Below are 24258 nucleotides of genomic sequence, written 5' to 3' on the forward strand. Positions count from 1 at the left end.
ACCTGTCATCAGAGTACCCGAGTACCTGTCATCAGAGTACCAGAGTACCCGTCATCAGAGTACCCGAGTACCTGTCATCAGAGTACCGAGTACCTGTCATCAGAGTACCGAGTACCTGTCATCAGAGTACCGAGTACCTGTCATCAGAGTACCTGAATACCTGTCACCAGCCCATCAGAGTACCCGAGTACCTGTCATCAGAGTACCCGAGTACCTGTCATCAGAGTACCCGGGTACCTGTCATCAGAGTACCCGGGTACCTGTCATCAGAGTACCCGAGTATCTGTCATCAGAGTACCCGAGTACCTGTCATCAGAGTACCCGGGTACCTGTCATCAGAGTACCCGGGTACCTGTCATCAGAGTACCCGAGTATCTGTCATCAGAGTACCCGAGTACCTGTCATCAGAGTACCCGAGTACCTGTCATCAGAGTACCCGGGTACCTGTCATCAGAGTACCCGGGTACCTGTCATCAGAGTACCCGAGTATCTGTCATCAGAGTACCCGAGTACCTGTCATCAGAGTACCCGAGTACCTGTCATCAGAGTACCCGGGTACCTGTCATCAGAGTACCCGAATACCTGTCATCAGAGTACCTGAATACCTGTCATCAGCCCATCAGAGTACCCGAGTACCTGTCATCTGAGTACCTGATGGGCTGGTGACAGGTACTCGGGTACTTTGATGGGCTAGTGACAGGTGCTCTTTATTGGGGGGGGGGGGCAATCAGTGTGTTTGGGGTGCACTATGATTGGTAACTAGCTGTTACCACACTCTCTTCCTCACACAGGATCAGTGTGTGAGAAGGAGAACACGGTGACAGCTAGTTACCGTGTTCTCTGTTGACATTTGTGACCGGCTGTGATTGGACACAGCCGGTCACGTGGTAAAGAGCCAATTTCATTGGCTCTTTACCTAGATCGGGGATCGACTCTGTCCGAGGGACGAGCCTCGTCCCCGATCGCTGCTCTGCGCGCCCCCGGGGGCGCGCATTGCAGAGAGAACGAGCGGCTCGTGCTGGAGCCGCTCATGTGATCGGCTGTGATTGACACAGCCGATCACGTGGTAAACAGCCAATTTCTATTGGCTGTTTACCTTGATCGGGGATGGGTTATGTCCGAGGGACGAGCCTCACCCCCGATCGCCGCGCTGCGCGCCCCCGGGGGCGCGCAGTAGCAGCTAGAGCGGGCGGACGTCATATGACGCCCGCCCGGATCCGTACAACCACCATGCCGACGTCATATTACTATGACTCGGTATGGAAGTGGTTAATAGACCCCCGAGCAGCCAGCAACAAATACCCTTCCCTTATCAGTACATCACTCCCAGCAACAATTGACCCCCTGCAACATAAGATTCACCCCCCAGCAACAATAGATCCCTACCAGCAACAATAGACCCCCCCCCTGCAAAAATAGATCCCTTCCAGCAACAAAAGGTTCCTCAGTAGCCAGCATCAATAGACCCCTTCCTCTACAGTACCTCCCTCCCAGCAACAACTGACCCCCAGCAACATACATTACATACATACATTCAGTTCTGGAGGTGCCGGAACTGCGTTCCCCCGCGTTCCCGCTGAAAAAAAGCCCTGGGTATACGTACATATATCTATACAAATACATGATATATATATATATATATATATATATATATATATATATATATATATATATATGTAGGTATATATATATATATATATATATTTATATATATTTTTTGTTTAAAGTTGAAAACCAAATTTGGGCTTTGAAATTATTTTGGGGGGGGGGGGCATTTCTTTTGGAGTTCAGGTTGTTGTGTTGTTGTTTCAATGAGGATTGAACATATAGCTAAGCCAATAATCATCGTTGCTATTACAGGCGTTTTTATGGGCGTTTTTTTAGGCGTTTTTATGGGCGCTTTAACAGGCGTTTTTTGTGCAGGCTTTTTTAGATTGACTAGAGACCAATGGAAAACGCCTGTAATCTGCCCAAAAAGAAGCTCATGTACTTTTACACTGTACCCCTACCCATTCACCCCATAAAAGGCAGTGTGTGTAAATAACGACAGGAGACGTTTTGAAAAGTTAATTAAAAATCTTCATCCGGGCTTCTCCGCTCCGGTCTTCTCCTCTCCGCTCTTCTGGTCTTGTCCTCTCCGCTCTTCTGCCCTCCGCTCTTCTGCTCTTTTGCTCTTCTGCTCTTTTGCCTCCTCTGGTCTTCTTCCTCTTCCTCTTTTTCCTCTTCCTCCAGTCCTCCTCCGACGCTGTCACCGGTGATTATGCCAGTCTCTGCAGCTTATTATATAGTCATTAGGGGGCGGGGGCTCCCCGGTGACGTCATCGGGAGGCCCCACCCCCTTATGTCGTCGTCTGTGACATAATGGGGCGGGGCCTCCCGGTGATGCCACCGGGAGGCCCCGCCCCTAATGACTATATAATAAGCTGCAGAGACCGGAGACCGGCATAATCACCGGTGATAGCGTCGGAGGAGGACTGGAGGAAGAGGAGGAAGAGGAAGAAGAAGACCAGAGGCAAAAGAGCAGAAGAGCAGAAGGGCGGAGGGCAGAAGAGGGGAGGGGAGAAGAGCGGAGAGGACAAGACCAGAAGAGCGGAGAGGAGAAGACCAGAGCGGAGAAGACCGGATGAAGATTTTTAATTAACTTTTCAAAATGTCTCCTGTCGTTATTTACACACACTGCCTTTTTATGGGGTGAATGGGTAGGGGTACAGTGTACCCCATACCCATTCACATAGGGAGGGGGTCCGGGATCTGGGAGGCCCCTTTGTTAAAGGGTGCTTCCAGATTCCGATGAGCCCCCTGCCCGCATGAGCCTGCCGGGCTGCGTGCTCGGATAAGGGTCTGGTAATGATTTTTGGGGGGACCCCACGCCGAAATGGCGTGGGGCTACCCTCAAATTCCATACCAGACCCGAAGGGCCTGGTTTGGAACCTGGGGGGGAACCCCACACCGTTTTCTCCCCCATTTTGGCGTGGAGTTCCCCCCCAAGATTCTCACAGTGCAAGTCGCGCCGCAAGTCGGATAATGCTGATCCGACTTGCGGTGCGACTTCCATTCAAATCAATAGGCTCCCATAGGGAACCATTGATTTTGAATGGAGGCAGAAAAAAACGCTGCTAAAAGCGACGTGGCAAAACGTGCAATAACGCAAATGGAAAAAGCTACTGAAAGCATGTTTTTACAGCTGCTTTTTCCCGGCATCAAGAAACAGCTTTGGAGCTCGTTTTTATGACGCCCTGTGTGCATGGAGCCATAGAGCTATATTTGTTTGTTTACCATATTTTGCTAATTAGCCAAGTAGGGGGATATACCTGCAGTAAAATGTGTTATAAAATGCAAAAGCTTGGCCATACGTCTTTCCTGATTAAATATTTTGTGGGATACCCTAGATAATGTTGAGGTTCTATATAAAAACTATATATAAGTTTGTTCTAGTGAAATATGATGGAGCAGGAAAGGTGTCTAGAATGTTGTAATGTGATGGTGTTTACTAAGGAATCACTTGCTAGAAGTATGAACTATGTGCATGTTTTTCAAATCCGCCAGTTCATTCCATTTTACATGGGCGATACAGCGGATTTTACGTTCGCATTCAACATACCGCATGCTCAAGTTTGTGAAAACGTAACTTTTTGAGCCTAGTTGGCGTTGCGAATGCGCACATGAGCTCTCTTGCAGCTCGTGACTTGAGGAGCTATTTTTACTTTCTACACTCTTGCAGAAATCTCTCTTTCTAGGTCAGTTTTTGACACAGTTTAAAAGCCATTCATCTCCAAATGATCTCCCACACCTTCCACAGTGATTTGGGATTTTTGGGGGTACATTAGTCCAGCTTTTAGCTGACCTGTTTTAAGTCGCGCTCTGACGTTGTAGCATCTTAATGAATCTAACACTATACGTTGTTGGCCGCCGGCGGTACGTTGAATACCAATTTCATACGTTCAAATTTGCCAGTTCGCAAAAATCCCGGCGTTGGCCAAATAGCAGTACAATGAATTAGGCCCTTAGTGTCAGATATGTGTGCCGCAATGTAGCAGTCCCACTAAAAATCGCTGATTGCTGCCATTAATAGTAAAAAAAAATGTAAAAAATAAAAAAAGTCCATTAATCTTTTCCATAGTTTGTAGACGCGATAACTTTTGCGCAAACCAATCAATATACACTTATTGGGATTTTTTTTTTTACCAAAAACATGTAGCGAAATACATATTGGCCTAAAATATGAAGAAATTTGCTGTTGTACATTTTTTGTTTGGATGTGTTTTATAGCAGAAAGTAAAAAAACTGAAAATTGGTATCAAATAGTTACCATAGTTTTTCTTTCCTGATGGACTCCATGGCAGCATACATTTTGGGGTTTAGCCCCGCCTCTATTCTTACCCAATAGGACCCCACTCCCATAAATCTTTGCTCCTGTTCAGCATCTGTGTTCTGTAACTAGACTACTCAGGAACTGGAAGGGGGCTCCTGCTACCATGGAGTCCATCAGAAAAAGGAAAATGACGGTAAGTATTTGATAACAATTTTCCGTTTTCCTGACAGACTCCATGGCAGCATACCTTTGGGGAAATAATTCACCGTACACACTCGGGTGAGCAGATGCTGAACAAAAAAAAGTTTAATTGACCCCATCAACTGACAGGACTTGTAAGCCAAAATTAACAGAAGACAAAGCAGCAGGTTCTACACAATAACGGGACATGAACATGTTGATAGAAGACCAGGAAGCTGCTTTGCAGATTACTTCAGGGGCAACATGTCTTGAATCTGCCCAAGATGTTGAGACTGTCCGAGTCGAGTGCCCTGTCACCGCCTCTGGGGGCGCCAAGCCCTTCGCTTTATAGCCCACTGGATGGTCTGAAAAATCCACGCAGCAATGCATCTTGACAAAGCACGCATCCCTATACTCTTTACACAGAAGGGAACAAATAGGTATTCAGACTATTAAATAAAAAAGGACCACTCTGTCCGGGAAGAACATTAAAAAAGGCTAATTTGAGCCCAGAGCTCGAATCTCGGAGACCCTCCTAGCTGATGTGATGGCAACCAGTATGACAGTCTTGAGAGTAAGTTCCCCTAATCATGAGCAGCTTGTCTGGATCTAGACCAAGCTGTGAGAAAATTGAGAATCAGCAGGAGGTCTCATTTGGGGAACCCCGGTTTCCTCTGGGGCCTGAGTCTCACTGCCCCCTTAAAGAACTGACGCACAAGCACATGTCTAGCCCATGATACTCCTGTAAATGCTGATATAGCCGATACCTGTAACCGGAGCGAGCTGACCGATAGGAACAGGTCCTGGCCTGACTGTAGGAAGCTCAGGATGTCTTGGACTACAGGAGCAACATGAGGACTGGCTCTACTGGACATTTGGTCTGTAAACTTAGACTATATCCTCTCATAGACCCTATTAGTGCTCTTCCTCTTAGTGTTCAAGAGTGTGGGGATGACCTCCTCAGGGCAGCCTAAAGCCTCCAGCCTTCCCCTCTCAAAAACCAAACCTTCAGGTGCAGATGAGCTGGGCATGGATGTAGTGTGTTGCCTTGCGACAACAGGTCCAGCCTGAGGGGTAAAGGAATCGGAAACTAAGTAGTATCAGAAGAGGGAACCAGGGCCTGTTGGGCCAGTACGAGATTATCGTCACTATCTCTGCCGGTTCTATCCTGAGTCTCCGCAGAAACTGGAGAACCACCGGGATCAGGGGGAAGGCGTAGGCTTTGCTGAACCTCCATTGGTCCATGTGGGCGCTCACGTGGAAAGCTTGGGGATCTCGGAACCTCGAATAATACTTTGACAGTTTGTTGTTGCATGGGGACACAAAGAGGTCAATCTCTGGGGAGATCCCCAGGGTTAGAACCCACTCGAAGACTTCCTTGTGGAGGGCCCACTCATTGTTGTCTAGCCAGACTCGAGAGAGGAAGTCTGCCTGCAGAATCTGGACTCCAGGAACATAGATAGCTGATAGGTTGGACAGATTCTTCTGCGCCCAGGTCATAATCGGCTCTACTTCTCATAACAGAGAGAGACTGTGAGTTCCCTCCTGTTTCCTTATGTAGGCCACTGCTGTAGGACACTGTTGTCCAACCTGAGCATCACGAAGACCCCAACCTTAGATGACAGAAGGTTTGTAACGCCCAAAACGCTGCCCGGAATTCAAGAATGTTTGAGACTATCCCACGGGGCGAAAAGTCCCACCTGCCCCGCACCATCTCTTAAAGACAGTGGGCGCCCTAACCTATATTGCTAGCATCTGAAGTCACAATGACCAACAGGGCAGGGCCTATGGAGTAGCAATTGAGGAGATTTCCTGCTGAAGCCACCAGGGAAGGCACCCCCTGGAAGGGTTAGGTAGATGCATTGGACCTTGTCTTCTGTACTTCACTGCTGGAGGAAGCCTTTCTGGAAGGGCCGCATTCTCCACAGAGCCCATTTCATCATGGGAGCTGTGGCGGCCATGGTCCCAATGACCTTTAGACACTGCCAGGGGCACGGAGATGAGAGGAGAGAGAGCGAGAAGTATCCTGTCTCGGACCACCAGAATTTTATCCTCAGGCAGAGAGATGGTGCATCTTGCCGTGTCGAACTGAGCCCCAAGAAACACGAGGGACTGTGTGGGTTCTAAATGACTCTATTCCATGTATAAGAGCCACCGAACTCTTGGGGAGTGTTGATGACTTGATCCATTCCAGATGCTCCACAAGTTGACCCTTGTCTTGAGACAGGAGAAGAAGGATGTCTAGGTAATGATTGAGCTGAATACCTCTGATTCTTATCAAGGCTACGACTGCCAACAAGACTTTTGAAAATGTGCGAGGCAATGTTGAAAGCCCAAAGGGGAGACAGGTGAAATGTAGGTGAGTCTGACTGATAGCAAACCGGAGATACTGTTGGAAGTTCCTTGCAACAGGAACATGGAAATAAGCGTCCTTTAGGTCTATTGACGCTAGACTGACTGCTGGATTGTTAGTACTGTTTCCATCATGAACCTCTCTCTCTTTAGAAACTGATTTAGATATCCTGGATTGATGCCGCCCAGACATGCCGAAAAAGGAGCAGACAGGCCCCCACCTGACACGTCTGAGCAGGCCCAAACGCAAAAGAACTTAGTGGCCTCTCGGTCCCCAGTAGATCCACTCTTGGGGGGTTTCTGAAAAGAAGACTTCCAGCTTCTCCCCAACTCATTGCTTGGATGCAGTGTCAGCTAACCAAGGCCGAAGCCACAGGGAGCGCGCTTGGTGGTGACCGAGGAAAGCATACCCTGGGCCACAAGGTGGTTAATATGCAAAAAGAGAGGATGCGGCACTTCCAAATGCAGGAAAATCTTAGAGTTTATTGCACATAAAATCATCCGACATAGACCATAGGACAACACACCATTCAGCAAACGCATTTCACACGATAGTGCTTAATCATTGCTGGTTAACAAGGTGGTTAATGCCGATGGAGGCCTCTCCCATGAAAACCAAGGCCATCTTCAGCTCCTGAATAGGAAAGCTTCTGGCTATCTTTTCCGAGACACTCCTAAGGGTCTTATCCACATTGGCCGCCCATATCTCCATCACTTTGGACATTGTTGCTAGGGCTAAGGCCAGTTTACAAGCCATGCCAGCTGTTAGATAGACTCGCTTGAGGTCGATGTCAATCCGTCTTTCCAGAGGGTCCTTGAACGACAATGTATCCTCTAATGGAAGGATCACATGCTTGACAAGTATCATCACAGCCGCGTCCATGAGTGGCGGGGACTCCAGTTGTTTCACCTCTTCCTCCAGAAAGTGATATAGTTTCTACATTTTCGAAAGGATGGAATTTTTCCTTTCCAATTTACTATGCTCTTCCGTGATAACTTCTCCCAATTTTCACAGAAACTGAAAATTCAATCACTCTCTGTTCAGCTGTTTAAAGAATTTTCTTTGTTTAGGGGGAGGGACCACTGGATCCTCCCAGCTTAGAGCTTTCCTCATGGCCCTGAGCAGGGGAGGAACCAGGCCAAAGTCGAAGCCCAGACAGGGATCCTTTGCCTCCAAAACGCTGTCTGAGAACATGGCCAAAGGGCGGCTTAGCTGTAATGATTCCAGGGTGTATTGGCCCTGCACATCTCTAGATGGAGAGCGTGGAGGATCCAAGGCTGGACTTTGGACATGGCTAACACCCAATTCGCATAGGGAATCCTTAAGGGCCCGTTTCACCATGGATTCCAGCTATTGGTCCGAACTACCTACCTCACCTGTGGCCTGGGAAAAACAGCGATCACAGAGAGATTTTCCATCTGGGACCCTAGAACTGCATCCCCAGCACCCTGTCTTTTCTGGGTGGCTAGGGCGACGAGAGGATCTGGGTGAGACGGCTGGGTCCCTACTGTGGTGCCTTGAGCCAAAAGGGGATCTGCGCCTGGACCTTGAGGAAGAGTGCCAGTGCTGCGACTTCAAATGACAATCTTCTTTGCGTGCGGTGCGTATGGGATCGACCTAGAAGGGCTAACGTGGAAGTGGACCAGCCGCCATGGCTCGGAACACTAGCACCAGGGAAAAGAGGAAGACAGAAGAAGTGTACACATAAAGTAAGTTGCTGCCATGGAAAATGTACGTCTTACCACTCCTGCGCTTTGATCCAGGCCCAGACAAGCACACACTGGACTTTGTGGCAAAATACGGCCGCTGGGCTTTTTGGCCAACACCTCTCCTGCCTATCAGTGACCAGGCATTAGCTCCTCTTCCATTGCCCGCTCCATACTCTGCTAATAGCAAGAGCCTATAGGAGTATAGTGACCCGTCTCCCTTGGCAGCCGCTTGCCTGGCCTTAATTCGAACTTCAAGTTTTGGTAGGAACAGGGCACCATACAGGTGTTTCAGAGGAGGACAATAAAGAAACACAGATGCTGAACAGGAGTAAAGATTTACAGGAGTGGGGACCTATAGTGTAGGAATGGAGGCGGGGCTAAAATCCTAATGATTAAGCACACATCTTAGTGTGTAAAACGCGTCTACCTTGCCACTTTTTTACCACATTGGGATGTCCAATAAACCTGGATTTTGACAACATCTGAGTGCAGCCATTTCTTTTCATTATTGACTGTCCACGGAGGCGAGCCAGGGGCGAGCACCGCTGTTGGTCATCAAGCTTCCCATTACCTTGAGCAGTGTATCTCTTTCCTTTGTATCCAAAATGCATGCTGCCATGGAGTCTGTCAGTAAATATTGCTTTTTTTTTTTTAAAACTGTCGTTTTTTTTTGTTTATAGCACAAAAATAAAAACCGCAGAGGTGATCATATACCACCAAAAGAAAGCTCTATTTGTGGGAAACAAAGGACATCAATTTTATTTGGGTACAGCGTCGCACGACCGCGCAATTGTCAGGTAAAGCAATGCAGTGCCATATTGCAAAAAATGACCTACTCAGAAAGGAGGTAAAACCTTCCGATGCTGGAGTGGCATTAAACCCAAAAGCAAGAATTTATTTTATTGCATCTTACCAATTCTTAGATGCAATGGCTGCATTAGTTTTCTTCTTCTTTTTTTTTTTTTAACCTTTGTTTTCACCTGTGATCTGGTCAGTAAGTCTGTTCTCTGTCAACATAACAAGCTGTCCTGCAAATATAGCAGTTAAGGGGTTGAGAAAAACCAAACTACTGACAGGGGTGCTTACAGCGATCAGCTTTTATTTATTTATTTATTCATGTAAAACCTTTATCCCAAAAGGAAAAAAAAATCTGTTTGCTTTAACTGCTTATAAAGTTTGAGCTGTAGTTTGGCTTCAATTTGTTAGTGTATCTAAATCTGCTAGTACATCTAACCCTACCCCCAGATCAACAATGCTGCTGTCCAAAGGTGTCCCTGTGTTCCTTTATCCAGAGTGGGGGCACTCTAATACAAGAGGAGTGTTACTGGCCTGATCACAAGGTTAAAACAGGGGAGATTAAGCCTAAGAAAGACTAATGAAATCACCACATCTAATAATTGGTAAGCTGCAATATATTCAAATTTTTGGTTTTGGGTTTAATACGTCTTTAAACTTCTTTTAGCCAATATTGTTGCTGTATATGGTGACATCAAGGAATTTCCTTCATGGAGATTTGTAAAATGAATAAATGGTCCAATTTAGGAAGTTAGTAAACTGGTTTGATCATTCTAGTATATGTATTATCTGGAAAAAGGATAGTCGGCACCCAGGATAAATTATTTATCCTGGGTGCCGACTATTCCTCTTCTGAATTATGCATTGTAGAGGCATTGGAGGCCTCACAATCTGAGTACTGGGTTGCAGCTGTGGATTAAGAAGGTGGTAGCGCTGTTACACCTGTTTTCATTCTAGTCTATGTGATCAAAGATGAACAATGGAAATAAATTGTAATGTGAAGGTATCAAGTCCATTTTGTTCATCTTTGAGAATAATATTCACCTTAGAGTAGTGTTTCTTAGCCAGGGTTCCATGAAACCCTAGAGTTCCTCCAGAGGTTGCTAGGGGTTCCTGGATAAATGATCACTTTCTTCCTCTCAGATAAGTTCCCACCATTGATCTTTTTAGCTATCTGTAAGAGAGTAAAGGCCCGTACACACGTAGAATGTAAATATCCGGCCACCGACCGATCGGCTGATTGTTGGCTTGTTAGTATGATGCTTCCGATAACCGACTGCGACTTTTCGGCCGAAGAATCTGGCTTGCAGACTTTAAAATTTTTGTTGGCCAACACCAGAACGGCCGATTGTTCCTCAGTCAGTACAGAATTCGGCCGACAAACAGCAGATAAGCAAGACTGGGCATGCTCAGAGAAGAAAAAACACACGGAAAGTTAACCATCACATGACATCACTTCTGCAGTCGGCTGTTGTTGGCCGACAAAATTCGTGTGCAGTCTTTATCACTTTTCAACCGACAGGACAGCACCGGACAAAAGACGGCCGATCGTTCGGCCGACAATCGGTACGTGTGTACGGGGCTTTATTCTTCACAATGTCCACAAGTGTAAGGAGCATTCCTCTCAGTGACCATCCCACTAGTGCAGGGGTCTTCAAATTAAGGCCCTCCAGTTATTCAGGAACTACAATTCCCATCATGCCTAGTCATGTCTGTAAATGTCAGAGTTTTACAATGCCTCATGGGGTGTGTAGTTCCGCAACAGCTGGAGGACCGTAGTTTGAGGATCCCTGCACTAGTGTATCATGAGTTGTAGATATAGTAATTCCTAGCAGGGGTTCCCCGAGACCACAAAGTTATTGTAGGCATTCCTATGTGTTGAAAAGGTTGAGAAAGGCTGCCTTAGAGTGTCCACTGTTTCTGTAATCACTTTTGCTGTTTTAATAAAAATTTCTGTAAACTGCCTTGGGTGGAATGAGATGGTTATGCCTGACAGGGAACATCCTTTAAGCTTGTTATTCTCGTAAAATTATTAACTCATTATATTCGGTTTAAAGGGATAAACTCACATACCTCATTATTCTTGACAAATAGCCAATTATAATGTTTAAATATAGAAAAAAAACGAATTATAATGTTGGTACAATTACTTTTTCACACAGGTCAGTGGAGAACGTGAATGAGAAAGCATATATCAGAAGAAGACATGAATATACTGTGATACTTGCGTGTAACAGAGGAAGGCATGTAGGTAGGGTGCAGCATGGTGCCGAGGCAATATTTCACACAGTCAGGTGTATTCAACTTGTATTGAAGCAATGCAGCAACAGTTCACTACAATCCCAGTGAGAAGACTGCCCAGCCAGGTGTGCTCACGGTTACAGTGGCATGAACAGTGCAGGCTCCAGCTGTAATGACAGCATCTGAAGAATGGGGCAGAATGCGACCTTTCTGTTTTGTACCCAATTGGGAAGATGTCCAGAAGAGATGCGACCTTACACTTTCCCTCCTCGTCAGTAACCATTTCTTACCGCTAGCAATATTCCTATCAGACGGGGAACTTTTCCCTGCACTTACAAAAAGCATACCCAACCTGTGAGCCAGGCCTTAAATAAGCTCTACCTGGCCCAAGATGGCTGCCAGAGTTAAATGGAGCAACAGCATCCAAATGATTTGGTTCCCCAAGGACCTAGGAAACCATATGTACCAGGTTCTTCCTGACTTTCTCTCCAGCTGTAGAGCTGCTGCAGTTGAACGCCACCTGCAGTGGAGAAAATAAACTGCACCTGCCTACAGGCATATACACTATCTTGTCAAACGTATTGGGACACCTCCCTTTACACGTGTATGAACTTTAATGGCATTCCAGTCTTAGTTCGTAGGGTTCAATATTGAGTTGGCCCATCTTTTGCAGCTAGAACAGCTTCAACTCTTCTGGGAAAGCTGTCCACAAGGTTTAGGCGTGCGTCTATGGGAATGCTTGACCATTCTTTCAGAAGTGCAATTGTGAGGTCAGGCGTTGATGTTGGATGAGAAGGCTTGTCTTGCACTCTTCGCTTTAATTCATCCCAAAGGTGTCATTATGGACCTTGCTTTGTGCACTAGTCCAAATCATTTGGTGGAGGGGGGATTATTATGTGGGGTTGTTTTTCAGGGGTTAGGCTTGGCCTCTTAGTTCCAGTGAAGGGAACTCTTAAGGCGTCAGCATACCAAGATATTTTAGAAAATTTCATGCTCCCAACTTTGTGGGAACAGTTTGGAGATGGCCTCTTCCTACTCCAACAAGACTGCGCACCAGTGCACAAACAAGGTCCATAAAGACATGGATGAGCAAGTTTGGGGTGAAGGAACTTGACTGTCCTGCATAGAGTCCTGACTAGGGTTGAGCGAACACGGACTGTATTATTCGGGTCCGTACCGGATAATTGGATTTTTGTTACCCGGACCCGAAAACTTTACTGTATATTCGGGTTTAAAATCCGTGTTTTACATAGAAAAATTTCCTGTTTTCTATGTAATGGTGTGGTTTTAATGGCGCAGTTTCAACAGCCAATCAACAAGCGTTTAACTGGTGAGCCATAGAAGCCATCCCAGCCATGCCTACTAATGGCATGGCTGTGATTGGCCAGCTGAAGCATGTGACCCAGGTCTTTATAAGCTAGAGACACAGCGCGGTGCGCGTCAGTCTGTTCTAGTGTAGGGAGAGAGCACACACAACGGTGCTGGCTGCTGCTGATTAGGGACAGAGACAGGAAAAAAAAAACATTGTGGCTGAAAAGAATGTAGGGACAGGTCGGAGTGTAGGCAGGGAAAGATATAAAAGCATTTTAGGGACAGGCTGGAGAGAGTAGGCAGGGAGAGATTAGGAGACACAGGAAAGAACAATCGTCCGTTAGCGATCTACATCGATTTTGCTGTGTGGGGGGTGGTGCAGTGAACAATCTTTTTGCCCTCACTTGAGCCCACTGAGGAGGAGGCGGAGGAGGGAGAAAAAAAAATATTTTTATCAGTCTGTTGTGTGCAGCGTTCAGCTATATTTTACTACACAGTCATGGTCTAATCTGCTATTTAAAAATTACAAATTTAATTTTTTTTTTTTTCCCCTTCATAGCCTGCTGCTGACCGTAACATAAAACATAAGACACTGCTGTGTTCACATGTGCTATTGAAAAATCACCAATTTTATATACTTTTTTCTATTCCGCTATTCAAAATACACCCTTTTGGGGTGAAAAAAATTAAATTGCGGCATAGTCTGTATCGGGACGTGTGAGATACACCTTTTTATATACTTTTTTCTATTCCGCTATTCAATATACACCCTTTTGGGGTTAAAAAAAAATTAAATTGCGGCATAGTCTGTATCGGTACGTGTGAGATACACCTTTTAAATTTGTTTGGCGCATCTCCTTCCACCGCCGAGGATTGCAGTGCGCTTCAGTTTGCCTCCTGTTCCGAAGTCCTCCTACTCCTCTTCCTCATCCTCCCTTTAGGGTACAAAAATTGTAATCAGGGCCTAGTCTGTGTTTGTACGTGTGAGATACACCGTTTTATATACTTTTTTCTATTCAGCTATTCAATATACACCCTTTTGGGGTAAAAAAAATTAAATTGCGGCATAGTCTGTATCGGTACATGTGAGATACACCTTTTAAATTTGTTTGGCGCATCTCCTTCCACCGCCGAGGATTGCAGGGCGCTTCAGTTTGCCTCCTGTCCTGAACTCCTCCTACTTTTACTCCTCTTCCTCATCCTCATCCTCCCTTTAGGGTACAAAAAATTGTAATCGGGGCCTAGTCTGTGTTTGTACGTGTGAGATACACTGTTTTATATACTTTTTTCTACTCCACTATTCAATATACACCCTTTTGGGGTGAAAAAAATTAAATTGAGTCATAGTCTGTATCGGTACGTGTGAGATGCACCTTTTAAATTTGTTTGGCGCATCTCCTTCCACCGCCGAGGATTGCAGTGCGCTTCAGTTTGCCTCCTGTTCCGAAGTCCTCCTACTCCTCTTCCTCATCCTCCCTTTAGGGTACAAAAAATTGTAATCAGGGCCTAGTCTGTGTTTGTACGTGTGAGATACACCGTTTTATATACTTTTTTCTATTCCGCTATTCAATATACACCCTTTTGGGGTAAAAAAATTCAATTGCGGCATAGTCTGTATCGGTACGTGTGAGATACACCTTTTAAATTTGTTTGGCGCATCTCCTTCCACCGCCGAGGATTGCAGAGCGCTTCAGTTTGCCTCCTGTTCTGAACTCCACCTACTCCTCTTCCTCATCCTCCCTTTAGGGTACAAAAATTTTAATCAGGGCCTAGTCTGTGTTTGTACGTGTGAGATACACCGTTTTATATACTTTTTTCTATTCCGCTATTCAATATACACCCTTTTGGGGTGAAAAAAATTAAATTGCGGCATAGTCTGTATCGGTACGTGTGAGATACACCTTTTTATATACTTTTTTCTATTCCGCTATTCAATATACACCCTTTTGGGGTAAAAAAAAACGTAAATTGCGGCATAGTCTGTATCGGTACGTGTGAGATACACCTTTTAAATTTGTTTGGTGCATCTCCTTCCACCGCGGAGGATTGCAGGGCGCTTCAGTTTGCCTCCTGTTCCGAACTCCTCCTACTTTTACTCCTCTTCCTCATCCTCATCCTCCCTTTAGGGTACAAAAAATTGTAATCAGGGCCTAGTCTGTGTTTGTACGTGTGAGATACACCGTTTTATATACTTTTTCTATTCAGATATTCAATATACACCCTTTTGGGGTGAAAAAAATTAAATTGCGGCATAGTCTGTATCGGTACGTGTGAGATACACCTTTTAAATTTGTTTGGCGCATTTCCTTCCACCGCCGAGGATTGCAGGGAGCTTCAGTTTGCCTCCTGTTCCGAACTCCCCCTACTCCTCTTCCTCATCCTCATCCTCCCTTTAGGGTACAAAAAATTGTAATCGGGGCCTAGTCTGTGTTTGCACGTGTGAGATACACCGTTTTATATACTTTTTTTCTATTCCGCTATTCAATATACACCCTTTTGGGGTAAAAAAAATTAAATTGCGGCATAGTCTGTATCAGTACGTGTGAGATACACCTTTTAAATTTGTTTGGCACATCTCCTTCCACCGACAAGGATTGCAGGGTGCTTCAGTTTGCCTCCTGTTCCGAACTCCTCCTACTCATCTTCCTCATCCTCCCTTTAGGGTACAAAAAATTGTAATCGGGGCCTAGTCTGTGTTTGTACGTGTGAGATACATCGTTTTATATACTTTTTTCTATTCCGCTATTCAATATACACCCTTTTGGGGTAAAAAAAATTAAATTGCGGCATAGTCTGTATCGGTACGTGTGAGATACACCTTTTAAATTTGTTTGGCGCATCTCCTTCCACCGCCGAGGATTGCAGGGCGCTTCAGTTTGCCTCCTGTTCCGAATTCCTCCTACTCCTCTTCCTCATCCTCCCTTTAGGGTACAAAAAATTGTAATCGGGGCCTAGTCTGTGTTTGTACGTGTGAGATACATCGTTTATATACTTTTTTCTATTCCGCTATTCAATATACACCCTTTTGGGGTAAAAAAATTAAATTGCGGCATAGTCTGTATCGGTACGTGTGAGATACACCTTTTAAAGTTGTTTGGCGCATCTCCTTCCACCGCCGAGGATTGCAGGGTGCTTCAGTTTGCCTCCTGTTCCTAACTCCTCCTACTCCTCTTCCTCATCCTCTACCGCCTCCTCATCCGGTCAGCGTAACACCTTCACCACAAACTTCAGCACAGCCAGGGGTAAATGACAGCAGGCAGTTTAAAACTTGCCTGTTTGGGTGAAAAATCCCACACCGCGCAGGAGTTGTGGAGGAGCATGGAACAGCAGACCGATGAGTTGTTGGTGCCAGCGAGCCTCAAGCCCGGCCTGGTGGTGTGCGATAATGGACGAAATCTCATAGCAGCTCTGGCCCTAGCTGGTTTGAAGCACATCCCTTGCCTGGCGCATGTGCTGAATTTGGTGGTGCAGACGTTCCTTAAAAATTACCCCGATATGTCAGAGCTGCTGCAGAAAGTGCGGGCCGTCTGTGCCCACTTTCGGCGTTCTCATCCTGCTTCTGCTCGCCTGTCAGCGCTGCAGCGTAACTTCGGCTTTCCCGCTCACCGCCTCATATGTGACGTGCCCACAAGGTGGAACTCCACCCTGCACATGCTGGCAAGACTGTGCGAGCAGCAGCAGGCCATAGCGGAGGTTCAGCTGCAGCACACATGCGTGAGTCGCTCTGCAGAACAGCACCACTTCACCAATAACTGGGCTTCCATGCGAGATCTGTGTGCCTTTTTGCGCTGTTTCGAGTACTCCACCAACATGGACAGTGCCTATGGCGCCGTTCTCAGCGTTACTATCCCACTTGTATACCTTTTTGAAAAATTGCTGGATGATGGATGAGGATGAGGAGGAGGAGGAGGAGGAGGAACCATGTTCACAGCAGGGTGGCATCCAGGCCAGCTCGTGGCCATCACTGGTGCGTGGCTGGGGGTATACAGAGGACACAAACGATACACCTTCCACAGAGGGCAGCCTTTCATTGTCTTTGGGCAGCAATGTCTGCGCAACGACCGCCAAGTTGCCCACTGGCATTCCCACCTGACAGCGGGGCCACAGTGGCAGCACAAGGCAGAGGAGGAGGAGGAAGAGGTCGCCAACGCAACCAGGGCACCGCCAACACCTCAGAAGGCAGGGTTAGCATGGCCGAAATGTGAAAAAGCTTTGTCAGCACGCCACAACAAACAGCAGCACCAGCAGCTCATATGGAACGTCTTAGCAGGAGGCAGTATTTCACCAACATGGTGGAGCAGTATGTGTGTACACGCCTACATGTAATGAATGACGGGTCTGCCCCCTTCAACTTCTGGGTCCCCAAATTGGGCACATGGCCTGAGCTTGCCCTTTACGCCTTGGAGGTGCTGGCGTGCCCTGCAGCCAGTGTATTATCTGAACGTGTATTTAGTACGGCTGGGGGCGTTATCACAGACAAGCGCAGCCGCCTGTCCAGAGACAATGTGGAAAAGCTCACATTCATTAAAATGAACCAGGCATGGATCCCACAGGACTTTTCCGTACCTTGTGCAGAATAGAGATGGATACCGGCCATACCCAGCCATTGTTATATTTTTGATCTTTCTCACTCTTTTGGGGTGTACCCTAATTTAAAACACCTCAACCTCCCTCCTACTCCATATGGGCCTCGTCCTTCACAGATGAAGAAAATTGTTTTATTTTTCTGTGTTTTTTTTGTTGTTTTAAGTTATTTCCCTATCCACATTTGTTTGCAGAGCACTTGCCATGCTCTTAACTACATTTTGCTGCCATTTGCAGCACTCTAGCCCTTTCCATTGTTTTTTTAGACCCATTTTAGTGCCTGAAAGTTCGGGTCCCCATTGACTTCAATGGGGTTCGGTGTCCGGGTCAAGTTCGGAAAAAGTCCGGGTCACGGACCCGGACTTTTTTTTCAAGTTTGGCCGGACCCACCGAACACGGACATCCAGGTGTCCGCTCAACTCTAGTCCTGACCTCAGCCTAACATCAGTAGTCTGCAAGATTTTGGAGGGGATGTTAAGGGACCACATACAAGAATTTAGTAATGAAAATGGTATTATTAGTAGTAATCAGCATGGATTCATGAAAAATCGTTCTTGCCAAACCAATCTATTAACCTTCTATGATGAAGTGAGCTGCCACCTAGATAAAGGTAAGCCTGTGGATGTGGTGTACCTGGACTTTGCAAAGGCCTTTGACACCGTTCCCCACAAACGCTTACTGTTCAAACTAAGGAATGTAGGTATGAACCATAGGGTGAGTACCTGGATAGAGAACTGGCTCCAGGGGAGGTTGCAAAGGGTGGTGATTAATGGGGAGTACTCGGATTGGGCCGGTGTGGAAAGTGGGGTCCCCCAGGGTTCTGTCCTGGGACCAATCCTGTTTAATTTATTCATAAATGATCTAGAGGAGGGGATATCTAGTACAATCTCAGTATTTGGGGATGATACTAAACTAAGCTTGCCAATATCTTCTGGGCAGGATGTGGAAACCTTACAAGCGGACCTGAACAAAATAACGGGGTAGGCAACTACATGGCAGATGAGGTTTAATGTTGAAAAATGTAAAGTAATGCACCTGGGTGCCAGAAACCAGAAAGCAAGCTACTCACTAGGGGGGGGGAACCTCTGGGTGAGTCTAGGATGGAAAAGGACCTGGGGTACTGGTAGACAACAGGCTTGGCAGTGGCATGCAATGCCAAGCCGCTGCAAGCAAAGCAGAATACTGGGATGTATAAAAAAGGGGATTCACTCCAGAAATAAAGAGATTATTCTCCCACTCTACAAGACTCTGGTCCGGCCACATCTGGAGTATGCTGTCCAGTTCTGGGCACCAGTCCTCAGGAAGGATGTGCTGGAACTGGAGAGAGTCCAGAGAAGGACAACAAAAATAATTAGGGGAATGGAGGACATCAGCTATGAGGAAAGACTACAAGCACTGAACCTATTCTCTCTGGAGAAGAGACGATTGAGGGGGGATAGGATATCAATGTACAAATACTGTACTAGCAACCCTAGCATATGGAAAAACCTATTCAGAGAAAGGGAATACAATAAAACACGTGGCCACTCACTAAAACTAGAGGAAAGGCGGTTTAACCTTAAAATACGTAGGGGGTTCTTTACTGTCAGAGCAATAAGGATGTGGAATTCTCTTCTGCAAACAGTCGTATCAGCAGGGAGCATTGATAGTTTTTAAAAAAGGATTAGATGGGCACCTTAAAGACCACAACATAGAGGGGTATACAATGTACGGTTAACAGCAAACACACACACACATCATAGGTTGAACTGGATGGACTGGTGTCTTTTTTCAACCTCACTAACTATGTAACTATGTAACTATGATAGAACACCTTTGGGATAAATTAGAGCGCAGACTGCGAGCCAGGCCTTCTCATCCAACATCAGTGCCTGACCTCACAAACGCGTGTCTACAAAAATGGTCAAACATTCTCAAAGACAACATCCTAAACCTTGTGGACAGCCTTACCAGAAAAGTTGAAGCTGTTATAGCTGAAAAGGGTGGGTCAACTCAATATTGAACCCTACTCTTAGACTGGAAATGTCATTAAAGTTTATGTGCGTAAAAAGGCAGGTGTCCCAATACATTTGACAATATAGTGTATCAGAGGAAGGCATGAATATGCTGAGATACATGAATGATATTTCCACCCACTCTTCACCTATGCCCACTGTGCTTGTCATTAAGCATTCACCCACCACTGTAGATGGGGCCAACCCTTCGTTCAGGTTCCCTTTGGGGAATTATTACCCAGAGTGAATGTAATTCCCTGGAGCGTCCAATCTGCCTCCCTGACTGTTCACCGAGAGAAGCAAATTAATCACAGAAGCTGCCGCCTATTCACATTACTATTCATTAGTGTGTAGAATTTCCCCAACTATTAACCAAGACAAATACGGAGGAAGTGCTTCCATAGAGATTAGTGATTGCATCAAAAAAAATGTCATCTGATGTCCATAGACATCTATAAAATAGGTTTCATCACTTGCAATCAGTGAAGTCAGAGAGAAATCAATGAGGCGATTGAGAGCTTTGCCAGAATGACTTTTACTTTGCCAGGTTTAATTGATGATTATAATACAATGGGATTCATAAACAGAGCAGAATGTCAGAGGAGTGAAGGCCAATAGCTGCTTGAGGCAGTTTTCATTTCTGATAACTGGCATAAAATACACTTAAGTTATTTCTTTTTTGGTTTTAAGTCAGACAAAATTCACATCCGTCATATATATATATATATGCAGCGAATTTCCATATTTAGCTGACTCTGCGTTTTGATTCCCCTCTAACAGTCTTCAGCCTAGTGTATCTCCAATGTGATGTTCTTTGCAGACATTCACAGCTGCTGAGTATATATTTTCAACCTATAATGCAACTATTTCTGGAATTTTAGGAAAAATGCAAAACTCACATACTGTAATAATAAACTTTTAAAAAGAAAAATCTTATTCAGGACACAAACTTTCTGCTATTACTTTTTTGATTTACCACTTCAGCCCCGGAAGGTTTTACCCCCTTAATAACGAGGCCATTTTTTGCTATTCGGCACTGAGTTGCTTTAACTAACAATTACGCGGTCGTGCGACGCTGTACCCAAATAAAATTGATGTCCTTTTTTCCCACAAATAGAGCTTTCTTTTGGTGGTATTTGATCACCTGTGCGATTTTTTCTTTTTTGTGCTATAAACAAAAAAAAGAGCGACAATTTTTAAAAAACAACAATATTTTCTACCTTCTGCTATAAAACATTCACAATAAAAAAAAAAAAATAAAATCTATTTTTATATCAGTTTAGACCAGTTTGTATTCTGCTACATTTTTTGGTAAACAAAAACCCCGCAAAAAGCGAATAATAATTGGTTTGCGCAAAAGTTACAGCGTTTACAAACTACGGTATTGATTTATGGACTTTTTATTTTTTTTATTTTTTGATCAGTAATGCCGGCGATCAGCAATTTTTATCGGGACTGCAACATTGTGGCAGACTGATCTAACACACAGTGACACTTTTTGAGGACCAGTGACAATAATACAGTGATCAGAGCTAAATAATATGCACTGTTACTGTATAAATGACACTGGCAGGGAAGGGGTTAACACTGGGGTGATCAAAGGGTTAAATGTATTCCCTATATGTGCTTTCTAACTGTGGGGGGAAGGATTGAACAGAGGCAGAGAGAGATCGATGATTCAGCTTTGCTGAATCAGATGATCTTCTCCTGCCTCTCTGACAGGAGAGCAGTCTTACATTGTTTACATACCAGACAGTTCTCCTGTCAGTTTTGCCAAGGATTGCGGGAGACCGGTGGCGATCGAGCACACTCCTCCCGCGGTCTCCCTCCTGCTGTGTCTAATCACAGCGGGAGCGCGGCTCCAGAGGCACGCTTGCACCGACAAGACCGCATGCACATAATTATGTAGATCTAAGTGATTATGTGCAGCCAAGTGGTTAAGAAAACCCTCTTCTGTGTGCCTCTTTGGTAGAGTTTTACTTTTCAAGAAAAATGATTAAAGGCCCGTACACACGATAAGAAAATCAGAAGTAAAATGTCGTCCGACGAACGATCTGCTGATTTTCGGATTGTTAGTATAGTGCTTTTGACAGCCGATTACGAATTTTCGTACGACAAAAGCTGGATGTGCAGGCTATACAGGGGAGGGCTGGCAGCCTTTGGCCTGGGGGGCAAGTCCAGTCAAGTGGCCCATTGAACCACCAAATCAGCTCACCATCCATGCCCACCTGGTTTTAAAATGGATATTGATGTTATATAGCAAGACAAAAATGATACAATGTGGTAACATCATTTAATTTTAATAGTAACAAAGGCGGTTTAACAAAAATAAAATCTACATCATTCTATATTGATTGGTTTGCGCAAAATGTATCACGTCTACAAACTTTGGGATACATTTATTTATATATTTTTTTAATTGTTTTTACTAGTAATGGCGGTGATCAGTGATTTTTAGCGGACTGCGACATTGCGGCAGACAAATCTGATACTATGTGGCACTTTTTAGGGACCAGTGACACCAATACAGTGATCAGTGCTAAAACAAATGCAGTTACTGTATAAATGGCACTGGCAGAGAAGGGGTTAACACCAGGGGTGATCAAGGGGTTAAGTGTGCTCCTAGGGAATGCTTTCTAACTGTATGGGGAGTGGATGTACTAGAAGAAAAGAGAGATCTATGTTTCAGCTTAGCTGAAACACAAGATCTCCATCTTCTTCTGTGACAGAACAGCCGTCTGCCTTGTTTACAAAGATAGACCGCCGTTCTGTTATTCTCCTGCATGATCGCGGGTGGCCGGCGGACCTCTGATTGGACCTGCTGACTGGCTCCCGCAGTGTCTAATCATAAGGGGAGCGGCGCCCCAGCGGCACCCGTGTGCCCCCAAGAACCCGTGCACAAAATCACCTAACAGTACGTGATTTTGCGCAGCTGGGCCCCCTGCTACAGTATATATGCGGTGGGTGGTCTGAAAGTGGTTAAGTTGGGAGAGTGGGACCTGTAGTCCTTCACTAGTTGGGAGATCAGGCGTGTGTCACACATGCTGTGCTCTGAGGGGCTCATGCTGGGACCTGTAGTCCTTCACTTTTGGGGGGGGTTACATCCCCAAAAGCAAAGGACTACAAGTCCTAGCTTGAACCCTGGCTGAGATTTAATCATGTGATCTCCTCCTCTGCTGCCAGCTCATGATCCCATGACACAAGGGGGAGCCCTATGGGACCTCAGGGACCCAATAACTTTAACTGGACTGTATACAGTCTGTATGTTGATGTCTAGTTGCTCCTGGCACTATATACCGGTCTCATACCTGTAACAGGTATGGGACAGGTATATAGCGCCAGGAGCAGCTAGACATCAACATACAGGTATGGGACAGGTATATAGTGCCAAGGGGTAGCAGGGAAATATTGCAATGCTCCACATGACACATTTGTTGTCACTCACTGTTCTGCTCCCGACCACCTCACCTCAGGCAGCAGGTTGACTCTGGAGAGCAGTGCTAGTACAAGGTCATCCAATGCCCAGGGCAAAAATGGGAAACTGCACCCCCTGTCTATCACCCTCCACCAGCCCCTGCTCCCTGTTGGATGGAGAAGGGGGTGGGGCTGATATGTTGCCATGCGCCAAAATGTTTGTATTGTTTGTGACATGCAACTAAATAGTACCAATATTTAAGGCACACTACTGCAAACCAAAATGTTTAAAATTGGTGCACCTGTATGGGACTAATATTGACAAATTGTCCCTGGGTTGGTGGGTCACTAAAAGGGAAAAAAAAATTGTCTGCATTAGCGGTGTCACTGAAATTAAAAAAATGTACCCCAGTCGATGGTGTCACCGAAATGAAAAAATGTCAGTGGTGAACACCACCACAAAGCTCTACCCCCGTATCCCCCAGTATAAAGCTTTTCACTCAACCCCTCAAACCCCCCTCCCCATACTATAAAGCTCTTTCTTAAAACCCCCACATACATAGCCCTTCCGCCCTCTCCACCCCCAGATACTTACCCAGTCCTCTGTATAGGAGGCACACTGTCACTTGCAAACACAGAAACCGGCAGAGGAAATCTGATTATTTTTTTAGAATAAATGACTGCAGTCAGAACAGTGGCAGTGCTGGAGGTGGTGGTATTGTGTACCACCCCGCTGCAGACAAAAAAAACAAAACCCTGTAGATAGGAGTGATACTGCAGTCACTCTTATAAAATGTTATGTATACAGAGATTCTGTATATAGATCACCTCACTAATATAAGGGATCTGTGAGGTATCAGTGTGGGAACTAAGTGTATGTTCCCACAGAAACAAAATCCTGAATTCATGTATAAACAGGTTGCTTTTGGTGGGCAGTGCTGCCACTGAATGCAAATAATGTAGTTTAATGTGGCCAACCTGCAACCGCCCTGCATGTGACTGTTACATGGTAGTATGTAACTATCGGGTTAAACAGCTCTGAAAAGCAATTGAAGCATGGTTCACTTTTCAGAGGAGTAACTTCCACACATGTGAATGAGCACTTTAAAGAAAAATATCCCATTTGGTCTTTATGATTGAAAAATGCCATGATGTCTAGGTGAGGACTGGAATGTTTAGGAGAGGACCTTCTCTCTTTTCATTGAAAGTCTTCATAATGGACTACTTCAGTCCATCAGTCAAGCCCACATAAGAAGGCCAATCAAAAGATCACCAAACAGACAAAGGTACCTAAGTAAAAGCCAAATTATTAAATGATAGGTGCTTATTATGAACAAAAGCATGAAGCACCAGCCCTGGTTTTAG

Source organism: Pelophylax lessonae (assembly GCF_965119305.1).
Source record: "Pelophylax lessonae genome assembly, chromosome: 3".
In the NCBI taxonomy this organism is placed as follows: Eukaryota; Metazoa; Chordata; class Amphibia; order Anura; family Ranidae; genus Pelophylax; species Pelophylax lessonae.